This window comes from Sapajus apella, unplaced genomic scaffold (assembly GCF_009761245.1).
Source record: "Sapajus apella isolate SASKATOON/1434 unplaced genomic scaffold, GSC_monkey_1.0 scaffold243, whole genome shotgun sequence".
Lineage (NCBI taxonomy): Eukaryota > Metazoa > Chordata > Mammalia > Primates > Cebidae > Sapajus > Sapajus apella.
In genome coordinates this window covers 218,679-240,193 of record NW_022437183.1, presented here as the reverse complement: position 1 = coordinate 240,193, position 21,515 = coordinate 218,679, and the positions used below count along the sequence as shown (strand labels likewise).

The 21,515-nt window shown below is 39.3% G+C and overlaps 1 protein-coding gene across 7 annotated transcripts in view; it reads right to left on the bottom strand.

Annotated features, from left to right (window-relative positions):
• Positions 1–21,515, bottom strand: part of MARCHF8 (membrane associated ring-CH-type finger 8) — a 121,881-nt gene that overhangs the window by 91,180 nt on the left and 9,186 nt on the right. Inside the window, exon 1 of one of the 7 annotated variants that reach the window (XM_032271617.1) lies at positions 18,179–21,148. The exons of the other annotated variants lie outside the window; for them this stretch is intronic. The gene's annotated coding sequence lies outside the window, so the exon portion shown is untranslated. Of the gene's footprint in view, positions 1–18,178; positions 21,149–21,515 lie in introns of those variants that run through there. 7 annotated transcript variants of the gene reach the window in all.

The window sequence follows — 21,515 nt, the reverse complement described above, 5'->3', positions numbered from 1 at the left end:
CTATTCTCTCCTACATAGACCTCTAGCTACAACAAGCTTTCAAAGTATTATTTTCTGACAATATGCATTGTGGATCACTAGCACAGTAACATCAAATAGAAAAAAACCAGTCCTTAATAGGGAATATCTGAAGTCTGACTGTGAACAGAAAACCATGACCTCCTGTGCAGAGAAAAGGAAGATAGAGCTGGAATGTGGTTTCAGGGTCACTCTAAACGCAAGTGAGGAACCCAGACAGGAAAAGGCAGGCCCGCAGCAAAGAGGAGGCTGCACGGGCTGTAGAAGCACTCATTCCATGTCTGCATTTAACAAAGGCTTACCAAGCTCCTTAAGCAGCCCCATAACAATGATGACAAGGCTCCTGGTAAGCACTCAGAATCAAATTAACAGGTGCCTTAGGACATGTACCTGGGGAAGCACTATGCTAGTCTCATTCAACAGACTTTTAGTTAAATATGCTTATGCAGGCCTAAAAAAAAAAATCAGCTATAAATTTGGTAATAACTTAGTATAATATGTAAGAAATATCAATGATCAACATCAGTGACCAGTGATCATTGCTATTTTTCCATGTGTTATTATAGTTCTAATTATCTTTGGTAGTGGATGAACTCTTAATCACTCCTTTTTCAAAATCACCTTCATACATTATTCTTCAGAAGCACAACTCTCAGCCTGAGTCTGCACTGGAAGTACTCCAAGAAACACACAGAGATTTTGTACATGACTGGGGATACTAGCAGGGTCAGACCAGGTAAGGACCTGTTTACAAAAAGGACCTGGAAATCTCCAGTGGGCAGGGATCTCAGGGAAAGGGCACTCATTCTACACAAGAGTCCAGGTGTAATCCAAAGAAAGCCAGAGAGCATGAGAACAGAGTGGTGGCTTGGAGAACAACATGGTATCTGTCATTCACGCTATTCTACACAAAGCAAGGGAGGCTGTATATCGAATTAAAGACATTTCTCAAAAGGCTCTGCAGAACAGTAAAATTTTAAGGAATCGGCAGCAAAGAAAGCAGCAGCTGTTAGCCACAGGACTGACGGCAGTATCAATAATAAGAAACATCCTGATGGCCATAGCCATGATAGTTGCCCTGTCAACACAACTTTGCACTGACAACAGTGGCTGCATTTCCGGTGCCAGGCACAGGGTGGTGGCTCTCAGTTATGCCTCCAGCACTAGCAGTCTGTGTGTATGTACAAACACACGTATGTATATGTATGTGCAACACCCAGCTACTGACAGACTAGAGAGCACGTGAGGAGAAAATGGGAGTGGAGGTATAAAGGATCTTTCACTTTTTCTAGATTAACTGATTTTTTTTATAATTATATAGTACCACAAATAAAACTTCCATTTTGAAGAAATTAGATACACATAAAATAGAACACATCAAGGCCTAAAGGGAAGAAATATGTAGTAAAATAAAAAAAAATTAATACAGAATTTATAATAAAGTTTCATTTGTGCTTTGACAATTCTTGCCTTTTTAACCCAAATAATATTTCGAGTAAATATGTCTTTAAAAAAGAAAAGGTAGCGTTTAAAATGTAGTAATTTATTGCAATTTCAATTATCCAAGAGGAATATCAATTTTAGGACAGGAATCAATAACTTTAGCCCTGTCATCATCTGAAAATTAGAAGTTAGTAAACATACCATAAATTTAAACAGCCTGTATGCTTTTCAACTTAGGGCTCTGGGTAAGAATGAATGCCATAACAAATGGGAAAATCACTTTGCAAACTATACAGTAGTATGTATACAGATGATAGTTAAATGTCTGCCATCACAAATGTGCTATAATTTTTGAATCTGACTTTATATTACAGAACACAATATATTTAACTTTTAAGGAATACAATGGTCCCTAAGGCTATTTCTTTTTTCTTTTTTTTTTGAGATGGACTCTTGCTCTGTTGCCCAGGCTAGAGTGCAGAGGCACTATCTCAGCTTGCTGTAACCTCTGCCTCCAAAGTTCAAGCAATTCTCCTGCCTCAGCCTCCCGAATAGCTGAGATTACGGGCATGTGCCACCACACCCAGCTAATTTTTGTATTTTTAGTAGAGATGGGGTTTCACTGGCCATTTCTTATATTACTAATTCATACACATAAGAATTGGTTTTCATTTAATTGAAGATGCTCTTATGCATACTGTTATTTCAATAAACATGAACATTAAATCTTTGAGATTAAAACCCTCATAAATCTAACTGGAAACCTGCATTTCCTTCTTGGCTAGGATCCCATAAACAAAAAAATTTCAAATGTGCATTAGACTCATAATAGTTTTCACACAAGAATGAATGGCATAAAAATTTTCAATTAACCAAACATATTTCTGCAACTGAGTCATTCATTTTCTAAGTTAGAGACCTTTTATTTTTATAACCTTTGTGGCTTCGAAAAGAATTTTAAATAGCTTACAAGTATACACATTAAGTATACATTATGGCACCCTTCCAAGAAAGAGGAGATTACAGCGAGCCGAGATCATGCCACTGCACTACAGCCTGGATGACAGTTCGAGACCCTATCTCAAAAAAAAAAAAAAGAGCTCACTGTACATGTGTGGATTTATTTCTGGGTTCTTGGTTCTTTAATCTGTTCCATTGGCCTATGCATCTGTTTTCATACCAGTACCATGCTATTTTGGTTACTGTAGCTCTGTAGTGTCATTTGAAGTCAGGTAATATGATTCCTCCAGTTTTGTTCCTTTTGCTTACAACAGTTTTGGCTGTTCTGGGTCTCTTGTGGTTCCATAAAAATTTTAGGATTTTTTTTTTCTATTTCTCTGAAGAATGTCATTGATATTTTGGTAGGATTTGCATTTAATCTGTAGACTGCTTTGGGTAGTATGGACATTCTGACAATATGAATTCTTGCAATCTATGAACATGTAATATTTTTCCATTTTTTGGTGTCCTCTTCAATTTCTTACATCAGTGTTTTATAGTTTTCATTATAGAAGTCTTTCATTTATTTGGTTAATTCCTTGGTGTTTTATTTTGTGTGTGGCTTGCAAATGTGATCACTTTATTTCTTTTTCACACTGTTCACTGCTGACAAATAGAAATGCGACTGGTTTTTGTATGTTGATTTTGTATTATGAAACTTTACTGAATTTATCAGTTCTTACAGTTTTCTTGTGAAGTCTTTAGGTTTTCCCAAATAGAAGATTATGTCATCTGCAAGCAAGGATAATTTGACTTCTTTCTTTCCAATCTGGATACCTTTATATACTTCTCTTCTTGTCTGACTGCTCTAGTTAGGACTTCTAGTACTACACTGAGTAATAGTGGTGACAATGGGCATCCTTCTCATATTCCAGATATAGAGCAGGGGTGTCCATTTTGGCTTCCCTGGACCACACTGAAAGAATTGTCTTGAACCACACATAAAATACACTAACACGGAGAGGATCCAAGATGGCCATTTAGGAACAGCTCAAGATTGCAGCTCCCAGTGAAAGCACAGAGGGTGAGTGGACACCGCATTTTTATTGCCCACAGACTAGGCAATTCCCAGGCGGAGGAGCTCCACGAGTAGCCAGTGAGGCTGTTTCGGCCAGCGCAGCTGCTTTGCCCCGCGTGGCTGCTTTGTCGGCGCCCGGAGCAGCGGTTCTACATACAAAATACACCGGTCCAGGTGCCCTTTTGGCTGGCGACTGGAGCCACGGGAAGTCGCCCATTCGTCTGTTTAAAAAGGGGACCAAGCAGGGAACCAGGACAGTAGATTCCAGGGCAAAAAACAGTGCCACAAATCTCAGTGCCGCTGTTTAAGCCAGTACAGTGAGTTGTCGCACGGGAAAAAACACACACCGCGGCGCCTCTTCAACAGGCAACCGGAACACCAACTTAAAAAAAAAAAAAAAAAAGGCTCTGAGGCAGGGTGCCAGACGATCAAGCTAGGCTGGGCCCACCCCCACAAAAGAACAGCAACCAGAAACTCTGGATTGAGAGTTTCACAGCAAGTGCAGCTGAACCCGGGACAGTCCAGCTCTGTGGGGGAGGGGCGTCCGCCACTACCAAGGCAGCCCGCCACTACGGAGGTAGTCAGCCAATGCTGAGGCAGCCTGCCGTTGCCAAGGCAACCTGCCACTGCAGAGAGGCTCCACCTGAACAGAGGCGGGCCACCACTGCTGAGGCAGTTCTAACTACACCCATATAAACAGGACTGCAGGGAAGTTCACTCTGCAGCTGGGCAGAGCCCACAGCAGCTCAGCAAAGCCTCTACAGGCAGACAGTGACTAGGCTGCCTCCTTGCTGGACAGGGCAGCTCTGAAGGGAAAAAAAAAACAAGAGAAGGCAGCAGCATAACCGAAATTCATAAAGCCCTAAATCCCTGGGACAGAGCACCTGGGAACAAAAAGCAGTTTATGAGTTTCTGCAGCAGCGGACCTAAATGTACCTGCCCAGCAGCTCTGAATGAACAACAGAGCTCACAGCTCACCATTTGAGCTTCTATAAAGAAGAGACCGTCTCCTTAAGCAGTTCCCTGACCCCTATATATCCAAAGAGCCACCTCATAAAGGAGAGATCAGATTGACACTTGGCGGGTATCATTCTGGGACAAAGATAGCAGAAGAAGAAAACTGGCAACAACCCTTACTGTTCAGCAGCTGCTGCAGATGAACCCCAGGGAAGCAGGGCCTGGAGTGGACCTCAGCAGACCTACAGCAGAGGGGCCAGACTGTCAGAAGGAAAACCAAGAAACAGAAATAACCTCATCATCAACAAACAGAACGTCAATCTGAAAGATCTGAGACCCAATCTGAAAGCCAGCAACTACAAAGTCGACAGGTGGATAAATCCTTAAAGATGGGAAGAAACCAGCGCAAAAAGGATGAAAACACCCGAAACCAGAACACCTCTTCTCCTACAAGGGATCACAACTCCTCACCAGCAAAGGAACAAGGTTGCATGGAGAACGAGTGTGATGAAATGACAGAATCAGACTTCAGAAGGTGGGTAGTAAGAAATTTCTGTGAACTTAAAGAACATGTTCTAACCCAATGCAAAGAAACTAAGAACCTTGAAAAAAGATTTGACGAAATGCTAACGAGAATGGACAAAATAGAAAGGAATATAAGTGAATTGATGGAGCTGAAAAACGCAACACGAGAACTTCGCGAAGCATGCCCAAGTATCAACAGCCGAATTGACCAAGCAGAAGAAAGGATATCAGAGGTCGAAGATCAGCTCAATGAAATAAAACAGGAAGGCAAGAACGGAGAAAAAAGGGTAAAAGGGAATAAACCAAGTCTCCAAGAAATGTGGGACTATGTGAAAAGACGTAATCTATGTTTGATAGGCGTACCTGAATGCGACAAAGAGAATGAATCCGAGCTGGAAAATACTCTTCAGGATATTATCCAGGAAAGCTTCCCCAACCTAGCAAGGCAGGCAAACATTCAAGTCCAGGAAATACAGACAACACCACAAAGATATTCGTCAAGAAGAGCAACCCCAAGGCACATAATCGTCAGATTCACCAGGGTTAAAATGAAAGAGAAAATACTAAGGGCAGCCAGAGAGAAAGGTTGGGTTACCCACAAAGGGAAGCCCATCAGACTCACAGCAGATCTCTCAGCAGAAACCCTACAAGCCAGAAGAGAGTGGGGGCCAATATTCAACATCCTTAAAGAAAAGAACTTTCAACCCAGAATCTCCTATCCAGCCAAACTAAGCTTCATAAGTGAAGGAAAAATAAAATCCTTTGTGAACATGCAAGTACTCAGAGATTTTGTCACCACCAGGCCAGCTTTACAAGAGCTCCCGAAAGAGGCTCTACACGTATAAAGGAACAACCAGTACCAGCCACTCCAAAAACATGCCAAATGGTAAAGAGAATCAACACAATGAAAAATCTGCATCAACCAATGGGCAAAACAGCCAGCTAGCACCAAAATGGCAGTATCAAATTCACGTATAACAATATTAACCCTAAATGTAAATGGATTAAATGCCCCAATCAAAAGACACAGACTGGCAAATTGGATAAAAAGCCAAAACCCATCGCTGTGCTGTATCCAGGAAACCCATCTCACATGCAAGGATACACAAAGGCTCAAAATAAAGGGATGGAGGAAGATTTACCAAGCAAATGGAGAGCAAAAAAAAGCAGGATTTGCGGTCCTAGTCTCTGATAAATTAGACTTTAAAGCAACAAAGATCAAAAGAGACAAAGAAGGACATTACATAATGGTAAAAGAATCAATGCAATAAGAAGACCTAACGATCCTAAATATATATGCACCCAATAGCACCCAGATACATAAGGCAACTTCTTAATGACTTACAAAGAGACTTAGACTCCAACACAATTATAGTGGGAGACTTTAACACGTCATTGTCAATATTAGACAGATCAACCAGACAGAAAATTAACAAGGATATCCAGGACTTGAACTCAGACCTGGACCAAGCAAATCTAATAGACATTTACAGAACTTTCCACCCCAAATCCACAGAATATACATTCTTCTTATCACCACATCACACCTACTCTAAAATTGACCACATAATTGGGAGTAAATCACTCCTCAGCAAATGCAAAAGAACAGAAATCATAACAAACAGTCTCTCAGACCACAGTGCAATCAATTTAGAACTCAGAATTCAAAAACTAACCCAGAGCCGCACAGTTTCATGGAAGCTGAACAACTTGCTCTTGAATGTTGACTGGATAAACAATGAAATGAAGACAGAAATAAAGACGTTCTTCGAAACCAATGAGAATGAAGACACAACATATCACAATCTCTGGGACCACATTTAAAGCAGTCTCTAGAGGAAAATATATAGCAATAAGTGCCCACATGAGAAGGAAGGAGAGATCAAAAATTGACACCCTATCGTCAAAACTGAAAGAGCTAGAGGAGCAAGATCAAAAAAAACTCAAAGCCTAGCAGAAGACAAGAAATAGCTAAGATCAGAGCAGAACTGAAGGAGATAGAGACACAAAAAACCCTTCAAAAAATCAATAAATCCAGGAGCTGGTTTTTTGAAAAGATCAACAAAATACACAGACCACTAGCCAGATTAATATAAAAGAAAAGAGAGAATAACCAAATTGATGCAATAAAAAACGATAAAGGGGATATCACCACAGATTCCACAGAAATTCAAACCATCATCAGAGATTATTACAAACAACTCTATGCACATAAACTAGTAAACCTGGAAGAAATGGATAAATTCCTGGACATTGGCCTCCTCCCAAGCCTAAACCAGGAAGAAGCCGAAACCCTGAACAGACCCATAACAAGGTCTGAAGTTGAGGCAGCAATTAAGCGCTTACCACCCAAAAAAATCCCAGGTCCAGAAGGGTTCATAGCCGAATTCCACCAGACATACAAAGAGGAGCTGGTACCATTCCTTCTGAAACTATTCCAAACAATACAAAAAGAGGGAATTCTTCCCAAATCATTTTATGAGACCAACAACATCCTGATTCCAAAACCCCGCAGAGACTCAACAAGAAAAGAAAACTTCAGGCCAATATCCATCATGAACATAGATGCAAAAATCTTCAATAAAATACTGACAAGCTGACTGCAACAGCACATCAAAAAGCTTATCCACCATGATCAAGTAGGCTTCATCCCAGGGATGCAAGGCTGGTTCAACATATGCAAGTCTATAAACGTAATTTGCCACATAAACAGAACCAAAGACAAAAACCACATGATTATCTCAATTGATGCAGAGAAGGCCTTTGACAAAATTCAACAGCCCTTTATGGTAAAAACCCTCAATAAGCTAGGTATCGATGGAACGTATCTCAAAATAATAAAAGCTATTTATGACAAACCAACAGCCAATATCATACTGAATGGACAAAAACTGGAAGCATTCCCCTTGAAATTGTGGCACTAGACAAGGATGTCCTCTCTCACTACTCCTATTCAATAGAGTACTGGAACTTCTATCCAGAGCAATCAGGCAAGAAAAAGAAATAAAGGGTATCCAAATAGGAAAGGAGGAAGTCAAATTGTCTCTATTTGCAGACGACATGATTGTATATCTAGAAGACCCCATCGTCTCAGCCCCAAATCTCCTGAAACTGATAAGCAAGTTCAGCAAAGTCTCAGGATACAAAGTCAACGTGCAAAAATCACATGCATTCCTATACACCAATAACAGATTTCAAGAAAGCGAAATCAAGAACAAAGTTCCATTGACAATTGCCACAAAGAGAATAAAATACCTAGGAATACAACTAACAAGGAATGTAAAGGACCTCTTCAAGGAGAACTACAAGCCACTGCTCAACGAAATCAGAGAGGACACAAACAGATGGAGAAACATTCCATGTTCATGGTTAGGAAGAATCAGTATTGTGAAAATGGCCATACTGCCCAAAGTAATTTACAGATTCAATGCTATCCCCATCAAGCTACCAATGACCTTCTTCGCAGAACTGGAAAAAATCACCTTAAACTTCATATGGAACCAAAAAAGAGCCCGCATAGCCAAGTCAATTCTCAGCAAAAAGAACAAAGCGGGAGGCATCACACTACCAGACTTCAAACTATACTACAAGGCTACAGTAATCAAAACAGCATGGTACTAGTACTAAAACAGAGATATAGACCAATGGAACAGAACAGAGGTCTCTGAGGCAACGCAACATATATATAACCATCTGATCTTTGACAAACCAGACAAAAACAAGCAATGGGGAAAGGATTCCCTGTTCAATAAATGGTGTTGGGAAAACTGGCTAGCCATGTGCAGAAAGCAGAAACTTGACCCCTTCCTGACACCTTACACTAAAATTAACTCCAGATGGATTAAAGACTTAAACATAAGACCTAACACCATAAAAACCCTAGAAGAAAATCTAGGCAAAACCATTCAGGACGTAGGTGTAGGCAAGGACTTCATGACCAAAACACCAAAAGCATTGACAACAAAAGCCAAAATAGACAAATGGGACCTAATCAAACTCCACAGCTTCTGCACAGCAAAAGAAACAGTCATTACAGTGAATCGGCAACCAAAAGAATGGGAAAAAATTTTTGTAGTTTACCCATCTGACAAAGGGCTGATATCCAGAATTTACAAAGAACTAAAACAGGTTTACAAGAAAAAAACTAACAAGCCCATTCAAAAGTGGGCAAAGGATATGAACAGACACTTTACAAAAGAAGACATACATGAGGCCAACAAACATATGAAAAAATGCTCATCATCACTGGTCATCAGAGAAATGCAAATCAAAGCTACATTGAGATACCATCTCACGCCAGTTAGAATGGCGATCATTAAAAAATCTGGAGACAACAGATGCTGGAGAGGATGTGGAGAAACAGGAATACTTTTGCACTGTTGGTGGGAGTGTAAATTAGTTCAACCATTGTGGAAGACAGTGTGGCAATTCCTCAAGGACCTAGAAATAGAAATTCCATTTGACCCAGTATTCCCATTACTGGGTATATATCCAAAGGATTACAAATCGTTCTACTATAAGGACACATGCACACAAATGTTCATTGCAGCACTGTTTACAATAGCAAAGACCTGGAACCAACCCAAATGCCCATCGACAATAGACTGGAGAGGGAAAATGTGGCACATATACACCATGGAATATTATGCAGCCATCAAAAACGATGAGTTTGTGTCCTTTGTAGGGACATGGATGAACCTGGAAAAAATCATTCTCAGCAAACTGACAGAAGAGCAGAAGATCAAACACCGCATGTTCTCACTTATAGGTGGGTGTTGAACAATGAGAACACACGGACATAGGGAGGGGAGCGCTACACACTGGGGTCAGTTGGGGGGAAATAGGGGAGGGACGGTGGGGGGTGGGGAGCTGGGGGGAGATACCAAGGGGAGAGACGCCAGATGTAGGTGATGGGGAGGAAGGCAGCAAATCACACTGCCACGTGTGTACCTATGCAACAATCTTGCATGTTCTTCACACGTACCCCAAAACCTAAAATGCAATAAAATAAATAAATGGGAAAAAAATACACTAACACTAATGATAGCCAATGAGCTTTAAAAAAATTGCAAAAGCTCAGGCGTGGTGGCTCACGCCTGTAATCCCAGCACTTTGGGAGGCTGAGGCAGGTGGATCACGAGGTCAAGAGATGGGAGACCATCCTGGCCAACATGGTGAAACCCCATCTCTACTAAAATTACAAAAAATTAGCCGAGCGTGGTGGTAAATGCCTGTAATCCCAGCTACTTCGGAGGCTGAGGCAGGAGAATTACTTGAACCCAGGAGGCAGAGGTTGCGGTGAGCCGAGAAAATGTTACTGTACTCCAGCCTAGGCAAGAAAAGCGAAACTCCATCTCAAAAAAAAAAAAAATTGCAAAAAATAATCTCATCATGTTTTAAGAAAGTTTACAAATTTGTATTGCATGGCATGCAGCCCTTGAGCCATGGGTTGGACAAACTTGCCTTAGAGGAAAGGCTTTCAGTTTTTCCCCATTCAGTATGATACGAGCTGTTCGTCTGTCACAGATGGCTTTAATTATATTGAGGTATGTTCTGTCTATCCCCAGTTTTTTGAGGGTTTTTCAAGGTGAAGAGATGCTAAATTTCATCAAATATTTTTTTCAGCATCAACTGAAATCATAGGATTTTTATCATTTATTCTGTTGATATGATGTACCACAAAGACTGATTTGCCTATGTTGAAGCATCCTTGCATCCCAAGGAAAAGGACCCTTGTTTTTAAAAGTATGAGAGCTGAAACAGGAGGAAAGAGTGTCACTTTATTTGACCTCAATTGGGAACAACATGTCAAGATGACTCAAAGTTTTTGCTACTCTGTGGTATCTATAAATGACCACAGGAGTGCTTCCAAGTATTAATTTAGGGGTTACAAACAAATTTTGCAATTTTCACATGTATTCATCCTCAAATAATGAGGATCAATTGTGTATCATTAAAGAGACTAAATAAATATTCCAATTAAAATGTAGCTATTTTCAGACTGGGGAGAAGAAAAAACAAAACCCATCGTGTCCACAAGAGATGCATTTTGAATATAAAGACATGGGTTAAAAGAAGAGGATGGAAAGATAAACCACACAACACTAATAATAGAGTGAAAAGCACAACACTTTGCACAACTGACACAAGATAAAACTTTAAAAATCTGAACAGCCATACATCTGTTAAATAAGTTAAAATGGTTAGCCTACCCTTTTGCAAAAAGAAAACAAAACTCAGATGGTTTCACTGGTGAATACTATCAAACATATGAGGAAGAAAATAAAGGAGTAAACCGTTCCCAACTCATTTTAGAAGGTTTGCATAATCCCATTACCAAAACATTTTTTAATTATAAAAAACCATAAAACATGATCACAGTTTATTAACATGCAAAATAATGGAAAGATCAAATTCAGTAACTTACAAAAAGAATAATATATCGTGATTCTGCAATATTAATCCCAGGAATGTAAAATTTAGATTCATGTATGAAAGGCCATTTCATTTACCATAATAACAGATCCAATAAAAGCATTTGACCAAGTTCAATATCCATTTTGGTTTAAAAAAATAAAAATTTTAGCACAACTATAAACAGAAAGAAATTTCCCCTACCATACAAACCTAAAGCAAATAACACAATGAAATTCTGAGGACTTTCCCTCAGACTGTCAACATGGCAAAGATGGTAAAGAAATCACACCATGTCTACCCAACATTACAGTATATAGAAGATCCTAGCCAATGAAATATGGTAAGGAAAAGAAATACTAGGCATATATATTTGAACGGAAGTTATAAAACTTTCTTTTCAGAGGCTATATAATTGTTAACAAATACTTTTTTTTTTTTTTTTTTTTGAGTCAGAGTTTCGCTCTTGTTACCCAGGCTGGAGTGCAATGGCGCAATCTCCGCTCACTGCAACCTCCACCTCCTGGGTTCAGGCAACTCTCCTGCCTCAGCCTCCTGAGTAGCTGGGATTACAGGCACGCGCCACCATGCCCAGCTAATTTTTGTATTTTTAGTAGAGACGGGGTTTCACCATGCTAACCAGGATGGTTTCGATATCTTGACCTCGTCATCCATCCGCCTTGGCCTCCCAAAGTGCAGGGATTACAGGCGTGAGCCACCGCGACTGGCCCAACAAATTCTTAAGAAATATGTCAGTCTAGCAAGATTCATGTAAGTAAAGTTTGGCAAAGTTGTAGGATGGCAGGTCAATATACAAAACAATTGTTATTTCTATCTTCCGCCAACAAAATGAAATTTTAAAAAGGTTTCTTAATACCAAAAAGTAGATTATTTAAGAATAAATTTAACAAAATACATGGAAATCCCATATACTGAAAATCACAAAACACTGCTGAAAGAAATTAAATACCTAAATAAATGAAGATATATACCATGTTTGTGACTTGAAAATTTCAACACTGTAAAGATGTTGATTCTGCCCAAATCACAATTCCAACCATATTCCCACCAGGCACTTTTACAGAAATTGAGCTTTTGATTATAAAATGTATATGAAAATTCATATTCAGCCAAAACAATCTTGAAAAAGAACAAAGTTGAAGGACTTAAACTATCTGACTTCAAGGCTTCTTATAGAGCTAAAATAATTAAGAGAGTATTGTCCTGGCCTAAAGACAAACAGATCAAGAGAACAGAATACAAAGTCCAGAAGCAGACTCACACATACACAGTTAACTGATTTTCAGAGGAGGCATCAAAGCAGTTCAATGGGGAATGAAAAGCTTTTCAACAAATGGTGCTGGATCAATTGGATATCCATCTAGAAAAATGATGAACTTCAACCCCTGTATCTCACACCATGAATAAAAAAAACTTGAGATTGATCATAGATCTAAACCTAACGCCAAAACTATAAACCTTTTAGAAACAAATATAGCCTATATTTGCACACTGAGTGTGGGCAAGATGGAAGAATAGCATTTGATGAAATTCAATCTAAGGAAGATGCAAAAAGTACCACCCCCTCATAGTGTTAGATTAACACTGGTAGAATCAATATGAAAATACAGTTGTTAATATGTAAGTGTGTATACACAGATGTTTCTAGGGTTATGTGTCCCCCAAAATTCTCATATTGAAACTTAATCACAGCCAGGTGTCCTAGCTCAAGTCTGTAATCCCAGCACTCTGGGAGGCCAAGGCAGGAGAATGGCTTCAGCTCAGGAATAAAAAAGTAGCCTGAGCAACATAGTGCGGCCTCATGTTTACAAAAAGTAAAAAATTAAAAAAAAAATAGAAACTAGCCAGGCATGGTGGCATGTAACTTAAAGCATCCCAGCTTAAAATTAAAAGTTCTGGCTACATAGAAAGCTGAGAATCACTGAAGCCCAGAAGATCAAGGCTGCAGTCAGCTACAATCACACCACTGCACTCCAGCCTGGGTGATAAAGACTCTGTCTCTAAAAAAAGAAAAAAAGAAACTTAACTGCCAATGCTAATATTAAGACATGAGCAGTTTATGAGGTGATTAAATCACAAGGGCAGAATCTTGATGGGCAGAACGGGATTAGGGACCTCATAAAAGAGATGGAGAGTGAAATAAGCCAGGCATGGAAAGAAAAACATCATGTGTTCTCACTTATTTGTGTGATCTAAAAATCAAAACAATTGAGCTAATGAACATAGAGAGTAGAAGGATGGTTACCAGAAGCTGGGAAGGGTAGCAATGGGGGGACTGTGGGAGAGGTAGGGATGGTTAATGGGCACACACACAAAAAATAGAAAGAATGACTAAAACCTACTATTTGATAGAGCAACAGGATAGCTATATAGTCAATAACAATTACACATGTTAAAATAACTAAGAGTGTAATTGGATTGCTTGTAACACAAAGGCTAAATGCTTAAGGGGATGGATATACCATTCTCCATGATATGATTACTTCACATTGCATGCCTATATCAAAACATCTCATGTACCTCATATATATAAATATACACACACACACACACACACACACGCACACACACACACACACACACACACACATATATATATACACTATGTGCCCACAAAAATTAAAAATTTTCTTAAAATAAGGGCTTGGAGGAAGCTAGCTCAGCCCTCTTGCCCCTCCATTTTTTCATCATGTGAGGACACAGCAAGAAGGCCCTCACCAGACAATTAATGCTTGTGCTTTGATCATGAACTTCCCAGCTGCTAGAACTATAAAAATAAATTTCCAATGTTTATAAATTACTCAGTCTCAGGTATTTTGTTATAGCAGCATAATGAATTAAGATATATAAATTTAGAATATGCATCTGTAATCCTGGCACTTTAAGGAGGCCAAAGCAGAGGACTGCTTGTGGCTAAGAGTTAAGACTAGCCTGGATAATATAGCAAGACTCCATCTCTACTAAAATTTTTATAAACAGCTGGGCATGGTAACCCATGTCTGTAGTCCTAGCTTCTTGGGAAGCCAAGGTAGGGGGACTGCTTGAGCCCAGGAGTTCAAGATTACAGTGAGCTATGATCTTACCACTGCACTCCGGCCTGGGAGACAGAGACCCTGTCTCTAAAAAACTGTTTAATAAAAAATTAAAATATGGATATACATGTATGTATTTACACACACACAAACATATTCTAGCTGTGGCCACTGAATAGGCTTAGAAGTAATGACACAGCAGTTGTAATAAGCACATCATATACCCAGTTTTTGATTTCCAAATACCATTCATTCCTCACTAATAGTAAGAAAAGGAGGGGTGGGCCATACAAAATGAGCCCAGAGCATCTTGTTGCACCAGAAAAGTACTCAAAGAATTGTGGAGGCGGCTGGGCACGGTAGCTCAGACCTGTAATCCCAGCACTTTGGGTGGCCGAGGCGGGCGGATCACAAGGTCAGGAGATCGAGACCATCCTGGCCAACATGGTGAAACCCTGTCTCTACTAAAAATACAAAAATTAGCTGGACATGGTGGCGCACACCTGTAATCCCAGCTACTCAGGAGGCTGAGGCAGGAGAATTGCTTGAATCCAGGAGGCGGAGGTTGCAGTGAGCTGAGATTGCACCACTGCACTCCAGTCTGGCACCTGGTGATGGAGCGAGACTGTCTCAAAAAAAAAAAAAAAAAAAAAAGAATTGTGGAGACATATAAAAAGAACACAGAAGCCAGTCTGAAAGAGTTTACACAGGACAAATTTGGGATAATTTTAGTATAAAAATAATCACAGTAATGAATTATAGACCACTAAATAAATATATATATATGAATCATTCAAATAAATAATTGAATAAATAAATAAATGGGATGTGAAGGGAAGGGGGAAAGGTCTTCCTTATAGTAAAATGCCAATTAATAGTTACAGAAGAAGTATGCAGTGGACAGTCATCATTGGACACTAAAACTAGTGGGTGAAAGTTTGATGAGAAATAGGGTATTAACACAGTGTCAATACATATTAACTAAAAAGAGAAAAACAGTATCATGGCAGTAGAGAAATCAGGCAGATACCAACTTAACCAATTGTCTCATGTTATTGGGCAATATTGGAACAAACTGACATCAGGTTGTTCCTAATATGTTGCACTGAGAAAAATATAAATAACTTTTTTGTTATCCTTGCATAAAATGTATGAACTGAACCTATCCACGAGAAAACTTCAGACAAGTACAAAGTGAGGGACATTCTAAAAAAATAACTTATCTGTACTCTTCCAAAACACCAACATCAAGAATGACAATGAGAAGTTAACAAAATACTCCAGATTAAAGGCGACTAAAGAAACATGACAATTTCACAGTGATTCTGGACTGGATACTGGACAGGGAAAACAAAAGGGCAATAAAGGACATTATTGAATTGCCCTATGAATTAGATAACACTGTACCAACTGTTAAATTTCTTGACTGGTAATTTTACTGTGGTTATGCAAGAGAATATCCTGGTTCTCAGAAATACATGTGAAGTGTTCTTAGTACCTATACAACTTAAACTCAAATGAATCCCAAAAAAAGCATTTTTATATATATGCATGTAAAGAAAGGGGGGAAAGAGTGATAAAGCTAATGAGGTAAAATACAAACAATTGGTGAATTTTAGTAAATTATATGTAGTAATTTATACTGTGTATTTTTTTCTGTAAGTTACACATAAAGCAAAAGACAACTGGAAAATTAGATAAGCTTTTTTTTTTTTTTTTTTTTTTTTTTTTACAAATACGGGGCAGACAAAAAGTCATGACCCCTCATATGTAAAGAAGCTATATAAAGCAAGTTTTTTAAAAAAGCACTTAACACCTCCACAAGATTAACAGGAAAAGACATGTACAGCCAATTGCACAAAAAGATGGCAAATAAACTTTTAAAGGAAAACAAAAACAAAAAGTCAATGAAAGGTGAGATGTTTCCACCTGTTAAATCAGTGATTTTTTTTTTCAAATACATCAACATTGGCAAGGATGCCCTAAAATGGCCACTCATACCTTGCTAGTGGAAGCATTAATTAGAATCTTTTAGGAAAGCAGTTCAGCAATGTGAATCAAGAGCCTTAAAAATATACACACCAGGTCAGGTGCAGTGGCTCACACCCGTAATCCCAGCACTTTAGAAAGCTGATGTGGGTGAATCACCTGAGGTCAGGAGTTCAAGACCAGCCTGGCCAACATGGTGAACCCCCGTCTCCACTAAAAATACAAAAAATAGCAGGGCATGGTGCCAGGTACCTGTGATCTCAGCTACTTGTGAGGCTGAGGCAGAATAGCTTGAACCCAGGAGGTGGAGGTTGCAGTGAGCCAAGAGCACGCCACTGCACTCCAGCCTAGGCAACAGAGTGAAACTGTCTCAAAAAAAAAAAGAGAGAGAGAGAAAAGGCTGAGCGTGGTGGCTCATGCCTGTAATCCCAGCACTTTGGGAGGCCAAGGCAGGCGGATCATGCGGTCAGGAGCTCAAGACTAAGCTAGCCAACACGGTGAAACTGTCTCTACTAAAAATACAAAAATTAGGCCAAGCGCAGTGGCCCACACCTGTAATCCCAGCACTTTGAGAGGCCAAGGCGGGCGCATCACGAGGTCAGGAGTTCAAGCCGAGGCTGGCCAACATGGTGAAACCCCATCTCTATTAAAAAATACAAAAATTAGCTGGGCATGGGATCCTGACTGTAATCCCAGCTACTTGGGAGGCTGAGGTAGGAGAATTGCTTGAACTGGACCCGGGAGGTGGAGGTTGCAGTGAGTCGAGATCACACCACTGGACTCCGGCCTGGGCTACAGAGCGAGACTCCATCTCAAAAAAGAAAAAAAAAATACAAAAATTAGCCAGGCACGGTGGCGGGTACCTGTAATCCCAGCTACTTGGGAGGCTGAGGCAGGAGAATTGCTTAAACCCGGGAGGCAGGGGTTGTAGTGAGCCAAGATGGCACCACTGCACTCCAGCCTGCGTGACAGAACAAGACTCCATCTAAAAAAAAAAAAAAAAAAGAATCCACGCCATTCTAGTTCGTAACACGCAAAGAAATAATCTAAACTGTGGACTAAAACTTTACCAAAGATATTCATTAAATGATAGCTATATAGTAGCAAAATTCCTTAAAATAATCCATATGTTAAACAACAGGGAAATGGTAAAGTAAACCACTTAGAATATAACCATAAAATGTAATATGCAGTCATTAAAAGTTATTAAAATCAGGAAATATGACATAATAAATGTTAAGAGAATAAAGTTTACAAAATGGGCAGTTAGGATGATCTTAAGTAAAAAAAAAAAAAAAAATTCATAAAGCTCAGAACAGACACATTATAAACAGTGACTGTTTGAAAATGAATATAAGTAGGGAATGTGAACACCTGTCCCAGTCTCCAGTTTATCTAAGAGATCTCAACCCTCACCACCTGTGAACTACCACTGCTTACACATCATGGTGCCTGTCTCACTCCCTGCGCACTCTGACCATTTCTTGAAGGTATGGCACCATCCCTGGCTACATTCAGTAAATATTTGCTGCTTCAAATTTACAAACTCTCCCACCTCATTTCATACATGTAAAAGCTGTATCTAGCTATTAAAGTCACCTGAAAATTGAAACCTATATTGAATACAAAGTTCATCAAAAACTAGTTTCACTTTTGTTTGCTTCTTTCGAATAAAAATATTAAGGAGGAAACATGCTTGGAGCTTTCTTTTGTTAACATCAGACTCCAAGGCAGGCTGAGACAATAAAAAGACACCACATACCTGCTAAGTGTTGTGCACTAGGACCACCAGTCGTATTGTCAGTTTATTTTCATGTCAAAGAACATTTGCGTTAGCAGTCTAATCTTAGCTACTACCAAAAAACACACCCATCTGTGTGCTGCAGAGCTCAGCCACTATCCAGGGCCACACCCAGCTCCAGTTCTGCCCTATTCCCCGCTGATTCCACCTTCTACTTGGCAACTTTCTGCCTAATTAGCTGAGCAGAGCACAGTCAGGTAAGAGGAGGCTGTGAAGAAGGCTGGGAACATGGAGAAACCAGACAAGAGCAGGAAGACCTTAACCATGGCAGAGGGCCAGCTGGGCGGCGTTAAGTCTCTGCTTCTCGAGAGGGACAGTTTATCACCCCAGGGGACTTTGCCAGTGTCCTGGAGATATTTTTAGGTGCCACAAGGGTGGGGGAGCTAATGGCACCTAGTAGGAAGAGGCCAGGGATGCTACTAAACATCCTACAATACACAAAACAGTTCTCCACAACAAAGAATTATCCAACCCCAATTGTCAACAGAGCTAAGATCAAGAAATCCTACCATAAACTGATGCATCCACTAGTACAGTGGAGTCTACTGTACAGTACAATTCAGCAGGAACAAGATACCCAGTGGTTAAAGGAGATCTGAGGTAGTTCAGAAAATGTAAACACACACATGACCTCCTCACTCAGATGCTAAGATGACTAAAATTCTACCTCAGGAATTGGGAATGAGAGCACCGTAATTTAATAAAAGTAGTAAGAATGCTTTTTTCCCCAAGGACTTACTCTTATACATATCTTTTATTTCTTCAAAGACTGCTTCACAGCAGAAACTGTAAGAAAATAACACTATCAAAATTGCCCAGACTGGGAAACATCTCTAGAGAACTTGGCAACACACCCACATAGTCAATGACAAATTTAGCTGTGTATCTCAACAGGACCTAAGAACTCAAACTCAAAGTTCCCAGCTTAGTTTAAGGGAAAGTGTCAAGCATTCAAAGATCACTCAAAAAGAAGAAAAGGGTTGCTTTCCCAGATTAATCATCAAGAGCTACACAAGACTTAGAGGAGTAACATTTTCAAAACTGAGAACAGTACTTACGTACTTAAAAAAAAAAAAATGCAGATTTTAAAAAAAGTGTATGAATCATCATTATTATAATTTGGTTAAAGTCATGACCACTGAGTCACACCATAATAGGTTTTTAAAAATTATTTTAACAACCTTATCATGCCATAATTTCCACCCATAGGAGGCCAGACGGTTAGTCATCCAGTACTATCCCTGGCTGGCTGGGGCTTAAATAACTTCAACCTGTCTCTAAAGCATCATTTTGCCTATCTATCTTGACCTCTGTTCTTTCAGTGTTAGGAAATGCCCACCACTTAAGGTGGCCTACTTCAATGTTGGACAGGGGATAGCTGTTAGGAATGTGTCCATTAATGCTGAATCAAGAGCACCTTCCGTTCTACAACGGGTATTAGTTTTGAATCATGTGAAACAAGCCTAATTATTCTCTATTAAGCAGCCCTTCAAGGTTCTATAAGATTATCTTGTCTTCCTCACCCAAGCCTTTTTCTTCTCCAAGTTGTAAAATGCACTTTCCCCACAAGCTAGCTTTTTAAGTGATACAATTAAGATTCAACAGGAACCAAAAAACCCAGAATGGCAGAACTGAAAGGAATCAGAGACTAGTCAGTACAAACCCAATCCTATTTTTATAAATGAGTAAATAAGGCAGAGAAAGATGAAGAAAGGCTGCTTGCCAGAGATCAAGCTTCTCAGAAAACTCAAGAGCAGAATTCAAGTTTAGTTTCCAAATTCTTTTGCCCTTCAGAACTGTACCAAGCTGTACAGATGTTGTGGAAAAGGATTTACATTTTTTGTTTTATGAAAATATAGAGACTAAGAGAAAAGATGATCCACTTAGCAATAATTTGTACTAAAAGGGATGCAGGTGAAAAAAACTAGGTAATATAACTTTAAAAAAAAAAAAACAACATAAGAAAGGAAATGTAGTCACAGACTACCACCTGGCTCTGCAGATGAATAGTTGTCACTAAATATTTATTATTGATTTCACTAAAAGTAGGGATGTAACCATAGTCAAAGAGTGGAAAAAGGTAAATGAGGAGTTTAAGATGTCTAAATCCTCAACTATCAAAATAGGAAGGCAATGCATAATCTTTAAAGTTGATCAATAACAATGGTATAAACATGTTTAGAAATATTAAAAGTAGCTACTATCAACAAGAAAAGTTTGCCTCTATTTTTTATTACAAGACTTTATGCTCCCTATTTTTTTTTTTTAAATATATTACCTAGGCTAGTCTTGAATTCCTGGCCTCAAGCACGCCTTCCACCTCAGCCTCTGAAAGTGCTGGGATTATAGGCACAAGCCACTGTGCCTGGCCCTATGTTCCCTATTTTAAAGCAATGTCCAAGTATTATTTTGATAAAAATTTCAACATTAATTTTAAGAGACAGAAAAATAAGGGATTGGTAATAGATAACGTTGTAGGCAAGTTAATAGGGGAAAGAGCACCAAAACACCATTAGTGGGAGTACAGATTGAAATAAAAATGGGACAACCAATTGCCACTATACAATTTAAACCCCCTGTGACCAAGCAATTCCACTTTTAGGGCTCTAGACTGTAAAAATACACCCATAAATGTTCAAAGACATAAGTACAAGAATGATCACTGTGACACAATTTTAAAAGATACAAATCAGAGCATACTAAATATCCACTAACAGGGGAAGGGTTGAATAACTCATGAATATATGTACCCATATATTCTTCACTCATCCCACAAATATTTATTGATTTCGAGGTACTAAGTATAGAGTAGTAAACGGCCAGGCGCAGTGGTTCATGCTTGTAATGCCAACACTTTGGGAGGCCAAGGCAGGCAGATCACGAAGTCAGGAGATCGAGACCATCCTAGCTAATGGTGAAACCCCGTCTCTACTAAAAATACAAACAATGAGCCAGGTGTGTTGGCATGCGCCTGCAGTCTCAGGTACCCAAGAGACTGAGGCAAGAGAATCACTTGAACCCCGGAGGCAGAGGCTGCAGTGAGCCGAGATCACACCACTGCACTCCAGCCTGGGTGACAGAGTGAGACTCCATCTCAAAAAAAAAAAATAGTAAACAAAACAACCTGCAAAGGAATACTATATAATTATTAAAAGGGAGACTGTGGATCTGTATGTATTGATACAACCAATTGTATGTGTAGTATGATCCCACTTTTATTAAAATACCCAGCAAAATTAGATCAGACTTTTTATTTACTTATAGTATTTTAATTTTTTAGCATTGTAACATTACCCAT